Below are 19,321 nucleotides of genomic sequence, written 5' to 3'. Positions count from 1 at the left end.
TATCAGCCAATTTGGGGATGGAGGTCCAGAATCAGTATTTTAAATATGCCTTCTAAATGATTCTTAAGCACATGCAGCAAAAATAGAGGACCCTTGTTATAGGAATATGAAAACATATAGGTTTCTAGGGAAGAAAACCCTCAACAGATAGTTTAATTTCATTTCCTGGTTTGTTTTTCAATGCAAATTTATGGCTCTTGCAACTGGCAGTCTTCAGTGTGGTCCAGGGCATCCTTGGGACCCCTGAAAGCTTTTCGTGGAGTCCACAGATCAAAACAACTTTTGTAATAATAGACATTACTTGACTTTTTCATACGCGTTCTTCTTTAAAAATTTTTTTTCGATATGTACACTTTGCTATATTTATTTATTTATTTCTGGCTGTGCTGGGTCTTCCTTGTTGCATGCGGGCTTTCTCTAGTTGCAGAGAGTGGGGTCTGTTCTCCAGTTGTGATCCAAGGGCTTCTGGTTGCAGTGGCTTCTCTTGTTACAGGGCACAGCCTCTAGGGCGCTTGGGCATCAATAAGTAGTTGCTGTTCCCAGGCTCCAGAGCACAGCCTTAATGGTTGCCGGGCCCAGCCTGAGTTGCTCCGTGGCATATGGGATCTTCCTGGACCAGGGATTGGAATCTGTGTCCCCTGCATTGGTAGGCAATTCCTATACACTGCGCCACCAGGGAAGGCCTTCATGCACAGCCTTTCATGGATATGCAGTGGAGTTTCCCAGAGGCTAATGCTGAAACTCCAATACTTTGGCCACCTGATGCAAAGAACTGACTCATTTGAAAAGACCCTGATGCTGGGAAAGATTGAGGGCAGGAGGAGAAGGGGACGACAGAGGATGAGATGGTTGGATGGCATCACCAACTCGATGGACATAAGTTTGAGCAGGATCCAGGAGTTGGTGATGGACAGGGAAGCCTGGGGTGCTGCAGTCCATGGGGTCACAAAGAGTCCGACAGACTGAGCGACTGAACTGAACTGAGCTGAAGTGGTGAGTGGTATCACCACAAACTGAATGCAGAAGCAGAGAGGAGGATCTAGTCTTTCTGTGTTAAACTAGCTAGATATTAAAGAGATTTTTAAAAAATATAAAACAATGCCACATATTTTTTATTTTTTGTTTGGAAAAAGTTTTATTTTTCATAAAACCATGTTATTTATGTTAACATGGGATGCAAGTTTTATTATTTTAAAATAAGTTAATAAATATTTTTAAATTACCTAATTTTAATTTCAAATACAGTGAATACAAGTAGATATAGATTCCCTTGGAGAAGGCAATGGCACCCCACTCCAGTACTCGTGCCTGGAAAATCCCATGGACGGAGGAGCCTGGTGGGCTGCAGTCCATGGGGTCACTAAGAGTCAGACACTACTGAGCGACTTCATTTTCACTTTTCACTTTCATGCATTGGAGAAGAAAATGGCAACCCACTCCAGTGTTCTTGCCTGGAGAATCCCAGGGACGAGGGAGCCTGGTGGGCTGCCGTCTATGGGGTTGCACAGAGTCGGACACGACTGAAGTGACTTAGCAGCAGCAACATAGATTCCCTGGTGGCTCAGAGGGTAAAGAATCTGCCTGCAGTGCAGGAGACCTGAGTTTGATCCCTGGGTCTAAAAGATCCCCTGGAGAAGGGAATGGTTACTCATTCCAGTATTCTTGCCTGGAGAATTCCATGGACAGAGGGGCCTGGTGGGCTATAGTCCACTGGGTCTCAAAGAATCTGGACAGGACTGAGCAACTTTCACTTTTCATAATTTACATAAACAAAAGCTGTTTGGGATGTTCAATAATTTTTAAGAGAGTAAAGTTGTCCTGAGCCAAAAAGTTTGAAACAGCTATTGACCCAAATTTATTTCTCTTCTATAAAAGCATCCAAGGGGATCTCAATGGAAACTCTTTCCTGGTCCTGACCCACTTTGCTTTCTGAACCCTTGTGATTTACAATCAATCAACTGCTTGACCAGGTGAATAAATATACTGTAGGGACTTGGGTGAATCCCCTTGTCTATTCGAGAGTAAACAGTAGATGGCTTCCATGAAGACTAAGTTAAAATCTAGAAAAACAAGCTCTCAGAATTCCATTCAAGTAGCCAACTCTAGTCAAATGCGGAAAGAGGAACAGATGAGACATTATGAAAACAAAGATGTTTTAGGCATTCATAATATGACATAGTAAAAACAGCATTGTCCTTGAAGCAAGCATTCTTGGAAGTTCAGATTTTATTTCTTGCTCTTCGACAGATCACACCTCTCTGGGACTCAGTTTTTGCATCTGTGGTTTACACTAGAATCTAATATTCATTCATTCATACACCTATTCATTCCTTCTTTCTTTAACTCAACAAATATTGATTAAACATCTCCTTGGCTCCAGATACATTAAGTATTGGAGATTTACAGGCCAATGACCTAATACCTGACTCTGAGAGTCTATGAGGAAGATGAATTACTTAAATTTCTCTGACTAAAATAGCTCCCCATGTTCACAACTATCAATCTCTTTACCCTGCTAGGTGTATCTTCATAGCACTAATCATCACATGGTGTATTATACATATTTTAGGGGAGTGGTACTCATGCCTTTGCTTCCCTGGTGGCTCAGGGGTAAAGAATCCGCCTTCCAGTGCAGGAGATGCAGGTTCAATCTCTGGGTCGAGAAGATACCCTGGAGATGGAAATGACAACCCATTCCAGTGTTCTTGTCTGGGAAATCTCACAGACAGAGGAGCCTGGCAGGCTACTGTCCATGGGGTCAAAAATGAGTTAGACATGACTTTAAGCAACTAAACTCATTTCTATGCTTTTCATCAAACTATAAGTCCCAGGAGGACAGCAACTTCATTTTGTTGATCAAGGCTTTCCTGGCACATGGTTGATATTCAGTAACTGTATGTTGAATGAATAAAAGAAAAAAGGAGTAAAAAAAAGAGTATAAATATAGGGGAAAGAAACAAAAAAAGTGCAAGAGAGAAAGAGAATGCCTAGGAAAACATATCAGTATATTTATTAAGGAAAGAAGGATGAGTTAAAATTCAGTGAAGTATTGGAGAGACAGAAGGCATTTCAGGCAGGGGAGGAGCATGCATGAAGACTTAAAATGTGGAGTAACATGAAACTGAAAGTCACTCAATGCAGAGAGCTGAAGTGTGTGATCTGCAGGGCAGGTGGGGGGCTGTGAGAGACGGTCAGTTCTCACGAATGAATTTATGAAAGAGCCAGCAACGCACGCCAGGCTTCTACTTCCTAACTGGGCAATGTGGGTTTCTCTGTGAACCGGACTGGCAGTTATGTGGTTTTATTGTGGGAAGGTTTTTAGGCTTTGAAAGGAAAAAGATATTGTTTTCCTTCTCTCCACACACACTACTCTTAAGACTTCACTTCTGGCCTCCAAATGTGTGGATTTTTTCCCCTTACACGGTCCAATTCTCCAGCAACAACAATTTAACTCAATTTTGACACTATCTACCTAGAGTTAGTATCAAATGCCACAGGTTAAAGGGATCACTCCCACTCAATGAACATGAATTTGAGCAAACTCTGGGAGACAGTGGAGGACAAAGGAGTCTTGTGTGCTGCAGTCTATGGGGTCACAAAGAGCTGGACACAACTTAGTCACCAAACAACAACAACAATCCCTAAGACTAATCCCTCACTTCAGACATCGGTTACAGGTCTGGGTTGTCACTTGTGCTTCTTATTGACTGACTGTGAACCAGAAGTTCCCAAGACCCCCTCTTCCCATTTGTTAATTTGTAAGAATAGCTCAAGGAGTTCAGAGAAACAGTTTACACCCTAGGTTATTGCTTTATTTTGAAAGAATACAACTCAGGAACAGCCAAATGGAAGAGATGCGTTTGGGAAGGAGCACAGAGCTTCCAAGCCCTCTCCAGGCACACCACCCTCCTAGCATCACCACATGTTCACCAAACTGGAAGCTCTCTGACCCCCAAGCTCCATGCCACATGCTAAGTTGCTCAGTCATGTCTGACTCTGTGCAACCCTATAGACTGTAGCCTGCCAGGATCCTCTGTCCATAGGATTCTCCAGGCAAGAATACTAGAGTGGGTTGCTGTGCCCTCCTCCAGGGGATCTTCCTGACCCAGGGACAGAATCCATGTCTGTTACATTTCCTGCATTGGCAGGTGGGTTCTTTACCATTAGCTCTACCTCGAAGCTTAGGAGCTTTTAGGAAAGCTTCATTATGTAGGCATGGTTGATTAAATTATTGGCCATTAGTGATTAATCCAACCTCCAGTCCTTCTCTCCCTGAAGGGTGGAGGGTGAGGCTGAAATTTCAACCTTTAATCACATGGTTGGTTTCCTTGGTAACTAGCCCTTATCAGTAGTTATCTAGGGGCTTTCCAAAATTCACTTCAGGAGTGGCTGAAAGGAACTCTTTGTAAATAACAAAAGATACCTCTTTCATCTTTATTGCTCTAGAGCTATTTCAGGAACCAAGGCATGAAAAACAAAAGATGCTTCCATTTTTCTTATTGCTTAGGCCATTACAAGGGTTTTAGGAGCAGTATGTAAGAGAGGAAGAGCAAATTTATATTCCTTATTATAAATCATAGCACCACAGCCATCGTCTAACCATGTGGATGATAGTAGTATTATGATTATGTTTAGTGTATACTGGATTCCTACTAAGTGAAGAGCACATATATATCACCTCCTCTTTAAACAATTTTAAGAATTAGAGAGTATTACTAAATCCCACGTTATAGATACGTATGTTGGTGCTCAGAGGGATTAGAGAATCTTCCCAAATTAAGTGACGGAGCCAAACTACTGCAGTCAGTCCCTAAGGCGGCCCTCGATGAGATTCCCTCAGTCTCAGATTACCTCCTGAGATTCCCATCCATGGGCTTCCAGGTGGCATTAGTGGTAAAGAACCTGCCTGCCAATGCAGGAAAAGTAAGGGACACAGATTCGATCCCTGGTCAGGAAGATGCCCTAGAGAAGGGCATGGCAGCCCACCCCAGTATTCACGCCTGGGAACTCCTATGGACAGAGGAGCCTGATGGGGTACAGTCCATGGGGTCACACAGAGTCAGACACAACTGAGCACTTAGCATTCCCATTCGTGTGTCGTCTACTCTCACACTGAAGTCAGAGCTGGTCTGCATGTCCAACAAAACGTGGCACAAGTGATGGTATATGATTCAGAAACTAGGTTATAAGGGATATGGAGCTTCAACCTTACTTTTAAGTTGTGAATTATGAAGACACTCCATCAGCCCTGTGGAGAAGTCCATGCAAAGAGGAACTGAAGCCTCCCATGAAGAGCATTGGATTCTCCAGTCCCCATCAGGCCTTCAGATGACTCAAGTCCCAGCCAGCATCTGACAGTAACTTCATGAGAAAACTCAAGCCAGACTGCCCACTCAAGCCATGCCTGAATTCCTGATCCATGGGAATCGTGTGTGTGTTAGTCACTAGTCTTCTCTGTCCATGGGATTCTCCAGGCAAGAATACTGGAGTGGGTAGCCATTCCCTTCTCCAGGGGATCTTCCCAACCCAGGGATCAAACCTGAGTCTCCTTCATTGCAGATGGATTCTTTACCATCTGAGCCACCATGAAAGCCCAGTAGGAACCATAAAAGATAAAAAATGATTTTGGCTGTATTAAGTCACTAAATGTGGGGTTAATTTATTATATAGGAATAGATCATTAATACAGTTGGGATTAGAAGTCGGATTTGTCTGAGTTGAGGACCAGATTTCTTCATCTTTTTTTCTCTCACTGTGTTTGCTTAGTTGCTCAGTCATGTCTGACTCTTTGTGATCCTGTGGACTGTAGCCCACCAGGCTCCTCTGTCCATGGGAACTCTCTAGGCAAGAATACTGGAGTGGGTTCTCATGCCCTCCTCCAGGGGATCTTCCCAACCCAGGAATTGAACCAGGGTCTCCCACATTGTGGTGGATTCTTTACCGTCTGAGTCACCAGAGAAGCCCAAGAATACAGGAGTGGGTAACCAGGTAACCTATTCCCTTCTCTAAGGGAACTTCCCAACCCAGGAATCGAACCCCGGTCTCCTGCATTGCAGGCAGATTCTGGATTCTTTACCATTCTTTTCTCTCACTACATCTGATTTTTAAAATGTCTTGTCTTATTGAGTGTGACCTAAACAATGGAGCCCCAGGAGTTATCAAATCCAGGAGAGTTATAGGACATGATATTGTTGCTATTTAGTTGCTAAGTCATGTCCAATTCTTGTGACCCCGTGGACTATAGCCTGCCAGGCTCTTTTGTTCATGGGATTTTCCAGGCAAGAATGCTGGAGCAGATAACCATTCCTTGTTCTGGGGAATCTAACTTGAGTCTCCTGGATTGGCAGGTGGGTTCTTTATCACTGAACCACCAGGGAAACCCTATAGGACATGATACAAGATTCCAAAAGCACTCTATATGTCCAGATAAAAAGCAATTACAAATAAAAGCTGTTTTCCTAATTTCTCATTTTTTTTGAAAGTTTCAAGGGGCCATCTTGAATATGAAAACTTTTACTGAAGTAGATGAAATTTTGAAATGATTACTAAACCATGTTGCTTAATAAATCTGTTGTACAAATTTTAAATTACATATTATAGAAAATAATGTTATAATTTAGAAATTTTATTTCCCCCCACTCTAACATATCAATAAACCATTTTACTCATATTCTTCATATGCTTCTTTTACATCCTTGCTACAAATACCCATGGATTAACAGCACTGGCATCTTGGAGTTTGTGAGATACACAGAATCTCAAGCTCTCTCAGTTCAGTTCAGTTCAGTCGCTCAGTCGTGTCCGACTCTTTGCGACCCCATGAATTGCAGCACGCCAGGCCTCCCTGTCCATTATCAATTCCCGGAGTTCACTCAGGCTCACGTCCATCAAGTCAGTGATGCCATCCAGCCATCTCATCCTCTGTCGTCCCCTTCTCCTCCTGCCCCCAATCCCTCCCAGCATCAGAGTCTTTTCCAATGAGTCAACTCTTCGTATGAGGTGGCCAAAGTACTGGAGTTTCAGCTTTAGCATCATTCCTTCCAAAGAAATCCCAGGGCCGATCTTCAGAATGGACTGGTTGGATCTCCTTGCAGTCCAAGGGACTCTCAAGAGTCTTCTCCAACACCACAGTTCAAAAGCATCAATTCTTCAGCGCTCAGCTTTCTTCACAGTCCAACTCTCACATCCATACATGACCACAGGAAAAACCATAGCTTTGACTAGACAGACCTTTGTTGTCAAAGTAATGTCTCTGCTTTTCAATATGCTAAATAGGTTGGTCATAACTTTCCTTCCAAGGAGTAAGCGTCTTTTAATTTCATGGCTGCAGTCACCATCTGTAGTGATTTTGGAGCTCAAAAAAAAAAAAAAAAAAAGTCTGACACTGTTTCCACTGTTTCTCCAACTATTTCCCATGAAGTGATGGGACCAGATGCCATGATCTTCATTTTCTGAATGTTGAGTTTTAAGCCAACTTTTTCACTCTCCTCTTTCACTTTCATCAAGAGGCTTTTGAGTTCCTCTTCACTTTCTGCCATAAGGGTGGTGTCTTCTGCATATCTGAGGTTATTGATATTTCTCCCGGCAATCTTGATTCCAGCTTGTGCTTCTTCCAGCCCAGCGTTTCTCATGATGTACTCTGCATAGAAGTTAAATAAACAGGGTGACAATATACAGCCTTGACGTACTCCTTTTCCTATTTGGAACCAGTCTGTTGAATCAAAATACGCGTTTTAACTAGATGACTAGGTGATCTGAACAAATCTTGTGAAGCACCTGCTTTGGGCCCAGCATCATGAAGGCCCTCTCACCTGCACATTCACCTGCATGTAGCTGTCTGCTCCACAGAAGTTTACTTTACTCATCGGGTCAAAATACTGGGTTGGCTAAACAGTTTTTTCAGGTTTTCCATAAGATGGCTCTAGTAGAGTTTAGATGTCTTTAACTTCATTTGGAACAATTTTGTTAGAGTGCATGGTGACAGCTCTCATGTCAGCATCACATTAAAAAACCTTATCAAAATTGGTGAATTTTTGTGTAGCCATTTTCATACTGAAGATGGAAGGGAAAAAGCATACTATACTTCATTACTTCAAGCAAGGTAAAAACTCATCTGAAATGTAAAAAAAAAAAAGATTTGTGCACTGTATGGAGAAGTTGCTGTGACTGATCAAATGTGTCAGAAGTGGTTTGTGAAGTTTCAGGCTGGAAATTTCTTGCTGGATAACGCTCCACAGTCTGTACACCACTTGAAGTTGATAGTGATCAAGTCAAGACAGTAATTGAGGACAATTAATGGTACACCATGTGGGAGATAGCCAACAAACTCAAAATATCCAAATCAAGCATTGAAGATAATTTGCACCAGCTTGGTTATATTAATTGCTTTGATGTTTGGGTTTCACATGGGTTTCCCTCATGGCTCAACGGTAAAGAATCCTGCCAATGCAGGAGACACGGGTTTGATCCCTGGGTTGGGAAAATCCCTGGAGAAGGGAATGGCAACCCATTCCAGTATTCTTGCTTGGAGAATTCCATGGACAGAGGAGCCTGGTGGGCTACAGCCCATGCAATCACAAAGAGTCAGACACTTTCACTTTTCACTTGGGCTTTCACTTGGGTTCCACATAAGCTAAGCAAAAAAACTTTCTTGACTGCATTCTGCATGCAATTCTCTACTTAAACATAATGAAGATGTTTGGTTTTTAAAACAAATTGTGACAATGAAACAATTGTGGTGATGAAAAGTGGATACTGTATAATAATGTAGAACAGAAGAGATCATCAGACAAGTGAAATGAACCTCTACCAACCACATCAAAGGCCAGTCTTCATCCAAAGATGGTGATGTCCTGTGTATGGTGGAATTGGAAGAGAATCCTCTATTATGAGCTCCTTCTGGAAAACCAAAAGATTAATTCCAACAAGTACTGCTCCTAATTAGACCAACTGAAAACAGCACTTGATGGAAAGCACCCCGAATTAGTCAACAGAAAACACATAATCTTTTATCAGGATAATGATATCATAGGACCATGTGTTTCTTTGGTGACAGGCAGAAATCGTTACGGCTTGGCTGGGTAGTTCTGATTCATCCACCGTATTCACCAAACACTGCACCTTCAGACTGCTCTTTATTTCAGTCTTCACAAAATTCTCTTAATGCAGAGTATTTCAATTCCCTGGAAGACTGTAAAAGGAACCTGGAATAGTTCTTTGCTCAAAAAGATCAAATGTCTTGGAAAGATGGAATTCTAAAGTTGCCTGGAAAATGACAGAAGGTAGCGGAACAAAATGGTGAATACGTTGTTCAATTAAGTTCTTGGTGAAAATGAAAAATGTGTCTTTTATTTTTACTTGAAAAACAAAGAACTTTCTGGCCTGCCCATAGAAGCCCCGCGGCGGCTCCTCCCAAGCGGTAGGTCTTGTGTCAATCATGCCCGGAGGCTCCACCCCAGAGGAGGAGGAGCCAGAGGAGCCAGGAGACACCCGCTGGCTTTGAGAACCTGTCCCATTCTCGCCTTTGCCCCCACAAGGCTTCTGGGTAAGAATGAATGTTTTTTCTTTCTGTAGAGTGCCTTTCATTACTATTCCAGAACTACACTTATGCCTAAAACAATCAATGCCCTTCATTAAATCTGTATCTTTCCACTGACAGATCTATTGCACATTAATTTCGTGTTGTTTTTAGTCGCTCAGTCGTGTCTGATTCTTTGCGACCCCAAGGACTATAGCCCACCAGGCTCCTCTGTCCATGGGATTTGCCAGGTAAGAATACTGGAGTCGGTTGCCATTTCCTTCTCCAGGGGATCTTCCTGACCCAGGGATCAGATCTGCGTCTCCTGCATTGTCAGGTGGATTCCTTACCGCTGAGCCACCAGGGAATATTAACTTCACCTGACTTTATATCTCATTTAAGGGAACGAGTGGGAGGAAGTCATGTCACAGAGAAATGGAAATAAAGAGGAATCCCACATTGTAGTTTGATCCCAAATCATAATGAGGTATTGGAGTTTTAATAAAATATTTTTTTAACATACCAGATGAATATTTCTCAAATTTGAGAGCTATATTAACCTTTTCAAGGAAAAAACCTTCTCATAAAATCCCAAGAATATGTTGACTTCAGTGGGGAAAACACTCCCTTAAGAAACAAAAATCTTATTTTACAGAAAGACTTTCTCTGGATATGAATTATCATGGCAGATGTATGATCTCTTTATAACAAGATGATTTTATGCTATCTTTAAAATTAAAAATTCAGCATTTAAAACTCCTCACAAAACTCCCAAGCCTCAAAGAAATAGCAAGTCCCTCTCACCTGCTGCCTAGTTTGAGAAAACCTATGGCTTCTCTGGTGGCTCAGACCATAAAGTGTCTGCCTGCAATGCTGGAGACACAGGTTCAATCCCTGGGTTGGGAAGATCCTGTGGAGAAGGAAATGGCAGCCCACTCCAGTATTCTTGCCTGGAAAATTCCACGGATTGAGGAGCCTGGTAGGCTGCAGTCCACGGGGTCTCAAAGAGTCAGACACGACTGAGCGACTTCACTCACTCATACCAGCCACAAGTCTATTTCTATACAAAACCATTCCCAGTCACATACAGGGCCTTTGTAGGCTTTAACAGTGAAAGGAGCTGTACTTTTTCCTTTTGTGTGGTTTCAGGGGAATATATCACAGCCTAATGCTTTTCGTTTGTTTCTGTAGTCTATTGTTAATCTGCCTTCCGTTGGTCTGGGTTTGCCGGCTGTGTGACTGGCAGGCGAAATCTTCAGCTTTGTTTTGCAGAAGCTTTTAAGCCCCACCTGCATTCCCAAGTGTCAGACAGCCCTCTGGGATGGGTTCTCTGACCTGGAGATACCCGTTCCAACCAGTCAGCCGTGTTGCAAGCACTCCAGGGCCTTGGAGGAGCTTTGTCCTCTGAGGCTGTTGGCTGCCTGGAAATCTGACTCATGCTTTTATGATGACATCTGGTTGCTTGCCATACGGTATCTCAAGGGGTCTGTGAGCATTTTCTACAAGAATTCAGCAGAATCATGTTACAGCGTCCAGGGTCTAAGAGAGGCATTTGGCACTGATACGAGAAACACATTACTTGGTGACCTTCTTAGACACCATATGGAAAAGGGGAAAAGCTTGGGTTAACCCAGTAAGGGATGAAGCAAGGAGAGGAATGGCTGGGATGCCCAACAAAATTTCTGTTGTTCAAAGGGCTCATGGTGGATTTATTCTAAAATGTTGGACAGAAATTTGAGGGTGATACTTATTAATATATATATAGTTCCATTTGCTTCCTCTACACACTATTGCTTTAAAAATACTGATCATTAAAAATCACATGGACAATGTATTGTTATTTTTATGACTGGAAGGAACAGTGTCAGATCTGGATGCTGTCTTTCAGCAATAGGATGACAAGTGACTTTTTTGTTGCTTCTGTGTATTTTGTGTAATTTCCAGAGGAGCCGCGATGATGCAGGAGTAGGAATTTAGACTCAGACATTTGGTTCCACTAACACCTATGTGGCCTTGGGCAAGTTACTAACTCACTCTACTTTCATTTCCTTCTGTAAAAAGTGGGATAATAATACTAATAACATCTGCCTTTATGAAGGTCTTGGGAGGGCTGAATGAGACAATACAAATAAAGAACTTAAACAGTGCCTGGAACATAGGAACTACACACAAATTTTAGCTTGTGTTACTATTATTACTGTATGCCATTGATTCTAAGATTCACTTTTTCTTGTTCCAATGTGTAGTTTCTAATTGGGATGTATCTTACATTAGATGCTGTGACTCACTTAAAGGACAGTTCTTTTTTCCTATCTTGGTGATACATGAGACCGAAACTCACCTTACGTAGTACTTGGTGTTAGCCCAGTAGTTATTTCTGACTCTGTATTTCCTGTGATGGATGTGATGGGATAGCATTTAGCTCTGATTCTTTTGGCCTGTCTCCACCCTCTCCCTTCCTGCCTCCCCAGCTGGAAAGCATGGTGGAGGCTGGGCTGCAGGGACCCACCACTTCCTTGCCTGGTCCTCTTGGACAGAGTCTGGTGAGGTGAGTTGAATCTAGGGGAATGCTGGGCTTTGAGGCATTTTCAGAGAACCTGGAGAAATATATAAGGAGTAGAATTGATTTGGGTGCCAAAATAGCCATCTAAGATGGAAGGTTTAGGTGAAGCCACGTCACACAGATTTTTTGACCATTGGGTTTGATGCAGTCTGCATAGCTGTACAAGTAACCCCTAAGTGCTGTAGCCTGGACCAGAGTCTCTTTCTCTTGGGCCACATGGCGTTTTGAACTTGCTGGTTACTGCTGCTTATGAGGTTTTAGTCAAAGGCCTGTGGTTGTCTTTTATGAAAGAGGAGACACAGTAAATGTAGGGGGTCCATGATTGGCCTCAGCAGACAGGCGTGAGGGGGGCTGGCGAGCAACCCAACCCTGGCCTTGCTGTCCTCCGCGGAGGTGCTGTCCCAGGTGGTGGCTTTGATATCCAGGCTGCAGTTCCTTGGATTACAAAGACACACGTGCCTCAGCCTCCTGGGCTTCCTTTAATACCAGCGAGCTTCAGAGGGATTGATAGTGGAGGGGCTGAGGCACTCATCCACTTACAGGGGAAAGAAATTGTTTTGGACACACTTATAAAGCAGCGTTCTTTTGCTGCTTTTAGAATGTGATGCTGCTGGTGTGTGTGTGTGTGTGTGTGTGTGTGTGTGTGTGTGTGTGTGTGTGACAGAGGGTTTCAATGATGAGTGCCAGACCTTGGTAGGGAGCATCAGCTGAGCTGTCTCAATTCCATTATGCCTCCAGACCAAAGAAGTGAGCTGTCAAGGAGCTTGTGCACAGATTCAAGAATCACTTTCCACCATGTGATATTAATAAGGCTCAGATTACAAGGCAGGACTTTTAGGACTAGTGAACCCACAGCAAGAGGTAGTAGAAACAGCTGCTGCTAAGTCGCTTCAGTCGTGTCCGACTCTGTGCGACCCCATAGACGGCAGCCCACCAGGCTCCCCCATCCCTGGGATTCTCCAGGCAAGAACACTGGAGTGGGTTGCCATTGCCTTCTCCAATGCATGAGAGTGAAAAGTGAAAGTGAAGTCGCTCAGTCGTGTCCTGGCGAGCCCATGGACTGCAGCCCACCAGGCTCCTCCGTCCATGGGATTTTCCGGGCAAGAGTACTGGAGTGGGGTCCATTGCCTTCTCCAGTAGAAACAGCATCTATGGCCAAAGATGAGAAAGGCCTGCTCACAGAAGAATGTAAATGCTCTGTATTAGAGCAAACTGGGGTCTACATTCAAATTAATATTGGGGTGCTAGTGAGGTAAGGAGAAGGCAATGGGGTTGCACAGAGTCGGACACGACTGAAGTGACTCAGCAGCAGTGAGGTAAAAGGTACACTCTGATCAAAAATTATGTAACCTTGTCCCATTTAGACTAACACACCCCTTTTGTGGTTATCCAATTCTGATTTCTATTTTACAGCTCTGTAAGTTGAAAATAACTGATGGCAATGCAAAATAACTGTTGTCTGCTGACATGGAAATGATTCCTTCCATTGAGGGACAACACCTACCCCTCCATCCTATGCAAAAGCCAATTTTGTATCCGTTTGCATATTCACTTCAACATTCCTTACTCCATAAGAATTTGTGCTTCTTTGCCTTCTCCCTTGAACCAGTTGCTTATCTCTTTGGTTTACTCAGGGAGTTAAATAAAATCTTTACCTTGTATTCATTTTATATCTGTGTGTGAGTTATGATTTTGCATCTTTCGAAAATATCTTTTAACACTAGACACATGGAATTTAAAGGCAAAATTGAAACTTAGGAAATGTTACATACATTAGGTAGGTGAAAGTCCCCTCAAATAAGACTGGGGTTGCTGCTAAGTCAAATTTTTAGACTTTGCTCAAAGCACCAATGGCTTAAATGGTCTTCTCTGAGAAAAGACAGTAGGCATAGGTTTCTCTCCCAATCTAGAAAACTGATAGTTCCAAAAACAATCTCTTGCCAAGAGATATTTCCCAATTGATTTAAAGTTCACAGGTCATGGTCTCTGGACAACTAATAAAAACTCTGGCGCACTGGCACAGCTCAAAACAAACTGGTACTTTTCTGTCAGTGCTGTTGAATCTCTGCTGTCTTCTTGCCAACTCTTTTTGGTTTGGACGAGGTGCTAAGTTCCGGGAATATAATTTTGTTCCAGGCTAACTGTCCGAGGGACTAGGGATTGAGTCATTTTCTAAATTTGGTAGCTGTGGACCAGTGCAATCATGATCTTGTATGTCTTACTAGCAATTAACTCCGGACTTCTTTCAAGTGTGGTTTGTAAAGATTTGGCAATAAATAACACAGTTCTTATGAACGACATTGACAAGGCAGCTTACGCTATAGCTGCTGCAAGAATCACTTTGCCCAAGATGGAGAACCCCTCTGTTACCACTGAACAGGATAAAAAATTAGGAAGGGTGCATTTTGAATGTTAATGTCTTTTTAATTCTGAAAGGCAATGGAAATTAATTTCCAACTTTTCATTTCTTTTGACTATAATGGCTCTAGATTCACTTTATAAGTAGGGCTTAATTTATGGACCTCAATTCCTCTTTGAGAATGAAAGAAAGTTTAGAGTCATATTTCTATGTTGACCATTCTTTGTTGGACTAACTTTATATTGCCACTTGCTGTCATGGTGAACCTGTAACAAACTATGTTGGACGATGAGGCTGCTCAGGATTTGTGATGGGAAGCAAAAGGGGTAGTCAACATCTATAATTGGGTAGAAAGCGGCTTTGCCCTTAATCTACCTAATGTATTGTTCCGAGCCACTGGAGGCAAAATCAAAACTCCCACCAGTGGTTCCAGGATGCTCTTCAAAGGGGAAGGCATTGGCATTGAGAGCAGTGATGGTGGGAGAGCACAGAATGGTACTGGCCGAGGGCTGATATTTTCCCTCAAGGGAGTGGCCACACCCCAGATGAGTGGTTGCTGCTGCTGCTGCTGCTGCTGCTACGAAGTTGCTTCAGTCGTGTCTGACTCTGTGAGACCCCATAGATGGCAGCCCACCAGGCTCCCCCATCCCTGGGATTCTCCAGGCAAGAACACTGGAGTGGGTTGCCATTTCCTTCTCCAATGCATGAGAGTGAAAAGTGAAAGTGAAGTCGCTCAGTCGTAGGACACAAAATTAGAGAATATGTTTCTTCCCAAGCACACTGGATGTTTCCTTGCATGTGAAGCACAGTCATTAGGCACCACTTTCTCCACCCTCTGTCTTATCACACCCTGGAGTTCAGAGACAGGAAGTGAGCATGGGTGGCATATACTCTTCATCTGAGCCTCCCTCCTGAGAGTGCGCTCCCCAAGAGAGAGCACATGTGTGCCTTCCTCCTCCCTGCACAGAGCGCTGCCCACGCCGTTGAAAGAGGGCCTAATTCCAGGTCCAGGGCCAGGGAGTTTTCTGTTCACAAATACAGATTTGCCTTCTCCAGAATCAGTTTTTTCAGTAACAAAAGAGGTAATGGATCTCACATCTGGTTTTTGTTTGTTTTTTTTTGGTTCCCTAACAACATGTCATTAATCTCAGAGCTAATGAGCGAGCACAGGTTGACCTGATTGTAAATCTTCTCTATCAGTGGTGTGATGGTTTATGAGCTACTTTCTGTGAGTGAATGTTGAGCTCGTCATGGGTCGGGCTGCTAGAGATCACGTGCTTTTGAGCCCTGTGTGTCCCATGCACTCATGCGATGTCGTCCATTTATAAACACTTTTGCCAACTTGAGTGGCTCTGGACATCTTTTAACATCTTTTTGGTTTGGAAGCCCCTCTCTCCCTCCCAGTAAAAGGAGAGGGAGAACATCATGTTACTTATTTAAACTTTATAGTAGAGAAAAGGCTTTGTAGACGTGTTGTCTATTTCTGCTTCCTCCTTGTGCATTGTCTCTTCCTTCCTCTTCCCCTTTCTGTTTGATGTGGCATTTGGTATATCTATTTTATAGTAAAGATCTACAGCCTTTGTTATAAATACTCAAAATATTTATATCTATTTCTTTTAAATGTTATTTAAAAACTCAAGGAGAAGAAAGGTGTCATTTTTAAACTATCTTTGAATCCCAGTACTGTGCATTGTTATTTTAAATGGCACATATATTTTATTTTAAATTATCTCTTATTCAAAATAAATTAATCACTTTCCAAATCAGTTTCTTACATCTAAAATTAGCCCCTGAACTAGTGTGTGTTCATATATCCATACACACACACACTATACATTCATTTTCAATATTTGAATGAGAACTAATTTATCTAAGGAGACATTTTAATAATTCATTCAAGAAACAACAGCTTTGTAGAAAAACAAACCTTTATCTAAGGTCCCAGGATAAGGATTTAACCAAAATTCATCCACATTATAGCAGTTTTGTTACAGTCTCAGTCTCCAAATATATTATTGACCAAATCGCTTCTCTTGCAGTGAGACACACAAAAATCTGAACATGCACATATAATCACACAAGTGCACATATAAGAACATTGAGTAACAGATTTCTCACATTGTAACCAGCTTTTAAGACCCTGTTATCCCTGTTTTTCGGAGAAGGCAATGGCACCCCTCTCCAGTACTCTTGCCTGGCAAATCCCATGGACGGAGGAGCCTGGTGGGCTGCAGTCCATGGGGTCGCTAAGAGTCGGACATGACTGAGCGACTTCACTTTCACCTTTCACTTTCCTGCATTGGAGAAGGAAATGGCAACCCACTCCAGTGTTCTTACCTGGAGAATCCCAGGGACGGGGGAGCCGGGTGGGCTGCCGTCTATGGGGTCGCACAGAGTTGGACACGACTGAAGCGACTTAGCAGCAGCATCCCTGTTTTTATTTCTTTCAGCTATTTGCTCCACTTTTATCTTCCTCCATATCCCCATATTACTTAAGAGAGTATATATATATTATATACATAAATATATGTACATACATATTACATATATACATTATGTATATACATACACACACATATATTTATATTTTCTTCTTTTGTCACAGTTGATATTATGATACCACTTTTATTTCAAATAGTAGTAGATATATTCCTGTTATCATCGGCAGAAGAGTTTAGGTGTCAGATCTTCAAGTGCTGCCAGTGTGAAAAACAGCAGCGGGTATTCCCTGGTGGTCCAGGGATGAGGACTCTGCTTTCACTGCTGAGAGCTTGTGTTTGTCCCTGGTTGGGGAGAAAAGATAACCCAGGATGTGGCCAAAACCAACCAACCAACCAAACCAACACCAAGAAAAACAACAGCATGGAGGAAATAGAATCCATTTGACAACGCACGGTAACACCCTCAGCTTTCCCAAAGGGGTCTGAGACCCATTTACCTAAGGAGTTTCTGGCCCTTTCCAAATCCCTAGCGGGTCTCCTGGGCGGCCCACGCCCAGTGCTCTCAGCTCCCGGGGCCCTCCACTCTCCAGGGCGTTTCTCAGGCCTGCCGGTAGGCGGCAGTGTGGAGGATCAGCCGGGGGCAGGGGGCGGGGCGGGGGGAGGAGAACCACAGCCTCTCCGGATGCCCCTTCTCTCATTCAGACACCTCTTTCCTGCACCTTCTTTTGCAGCTGCTCTCTTTTCCTGCCGTGAGTCTTTTTTTTTTCCCTCTGGGAGCCCTAGCGTCCTCTCCACGGGCCTGTCTTCTCATGATCACATAGCTCTGAGCCCTAGGTCAGGCTTAGCTGGGGCTCAAGCTAAGCCTCCTATTACGTTTCCTAATTGGTTGAGGTGTAAATAGTGACACATGTATTCATCGGAAAACAGAAATTCAAAAAAGTTTTAGGTGGAAATGCAGTTCAGTCTTCACTAATGTCCCAGTGTAATCTAAGCATGAGTCAAACTTTCCTTAATGACTCGAGGTCAACATTATAAACATAATTTCTGGCACTGTTTTATAATATAACTCTTTCCTGCCTGTTGAAGGGTGCAGCTGCTTGTCTCCACTCTTAAACTGCTATGCTATTGAGTGTCCTGTGTGGATCAAAATAAACTGCGGAAAATTCTGAAAGAGATGGGAATACCAGACCACCTGACCTGCCTCTTGAGAAATTTGTATGCAGGTCAGGAAGCAACAGTTAGAACCGGACATGGAACAACAGACTGGTTCCAAATAGGAAAAGGAGTACGTCAAGGCTGTATATTGTCACCCTGTTTATTTAACTTCTATGCAGAGTACATCATGAGAAACGCTGGACTGGAAGAAACACAAACTGGAATCAAGATTGCCGGGAGAAATATCAATCACCTCAGATATGCAGATGACACCACCCTTATGGCAGAAAGTGAAGAGGAACTAAAAATCCTCTTGATGAAAGTGAAAGAGGAGAGTGAAAAAGTTGGTTTAAAGCTCAGCATTCAGAAAACGAAGATCATGGCATCCGGTCCCATCACTTCATGGGAAATAGATGGAGAAACAGTGGAAACAGTGTCAGACTTTATTTTGGGGGACTCCAAAATCACTGCAGATGGTGACTGCAGCCATGAAATTAAAAGACGCTTACTCCTTGGAAGGAAAGTTATGACCAACCTAGATAGCATATTCAAAAGCAGAGACATTACTTTGCCAACAAAGGTCCATCTAGTTAAGGCTATGGTTTTTCCTGTGGTCATGTATGGATGTGAGAGTTGGACTATGAAGAAGGCTGAGCACCGAAGAATTGATGCTTTTGAACTGTGGTGTTGGAGAAGTCTCTTGAGAGTCCCTTGGACTGCAAGGAGATCCAACCAGTCCATTCTGAAGGAGATCAGCCCTGGGTGTTCTTTGGAAGGAATGATGCTAAAGCTGAAACTCCAGTACTTTGGCCACCTCATGCGACAAGTTGACTCATTGGAAAAGACTCTGATGCTGGGAGGGATTGGGGGCAAGAGGAGAAGGGGATGACAGAGGATGAGATGGCTGGATGGCATCACTGACTCGATGGATGTGAGTTTGAGTGAACTCCGGGAGTTGGTGATGGACAGGGAGGCCTGGCGTGCTGCGATTCATGGGGTCGCAAAGAGTCGGACACGACTGAGCGACTGATCTGATTGAGTGTCCTGTTTGTTTTATTCATGGTTATATTGCCTCCCTTGCATCCTTTCTATCAGTTGTCCTGTCTTGTAGTCAACATCCTTAGGAATCAGAAACTGCAAAAGAAATCTTAATGAACTAGGTGTAAAATAAGAAATGCACGCACCTCCCATGCTAGTAAGGTCATGCTTAAAATCTTGCAGGCTAGGCTTCAGCACTATGCCAACCAAGAACTTCCAGATGTCCAAGATGGGTTTAGAAAAGGAAG

The 19,321-nt window shown here is 43.1% G+C and overlaps 2 long non-coding RNA genes across 2 annotated transcripts in view; both read left to right on the top strand.

The window, feature by feature from the left end:
• Positions 1-9,436: 9,436 nt before the first annotated feature.
• LOC129620815 (uncharacterized) overlaps positions 9,437-19,321 on the top strand; it is a 108,603-nt gene continuing 98,718 nt past the window's right edge. Inside the window, exon 1 of the long non-coding RNA XR_008698732.1 lies at positions 9,437-9,544. This is a non-coding gene — a long non-coding RNA (uncharacterized LOC129620815). The remainder of the gene's footprint in view (positions 9,545-19,321) is intronic.
• LOC129620816 (uncharacterized) lies at positions 11,927-13,750 on the top strand. The gene is made up of 2 exons (XR_008698733.1): positions 11,927-12,065; positions 13,494-13,750. It is a non-coding gene; the product is annotated as an uncharacterized LOC129620816 (long non-coding RNA).

This window comes from Bubalus kerabau, chromosome 10 (assembly GCF_029407905.1).
Source record: "Bubalus kerabau isolate K-KA32 ecotype Philippines breed swamp buffalo chromosome 10, PCC_UOA_SB_1v2, whole genome shotgun sequence".
NCBI classification, from domain to species: domain Eukaryota; kingdom Metazoa; phylum Chordata; class Mammalia; order Artiodactyla; family Bovidae; genus Bubalus; species Bubalus kerabau.
This window is presented reverse-complemented; position numbering and strand designations above follow the sequence as displayed.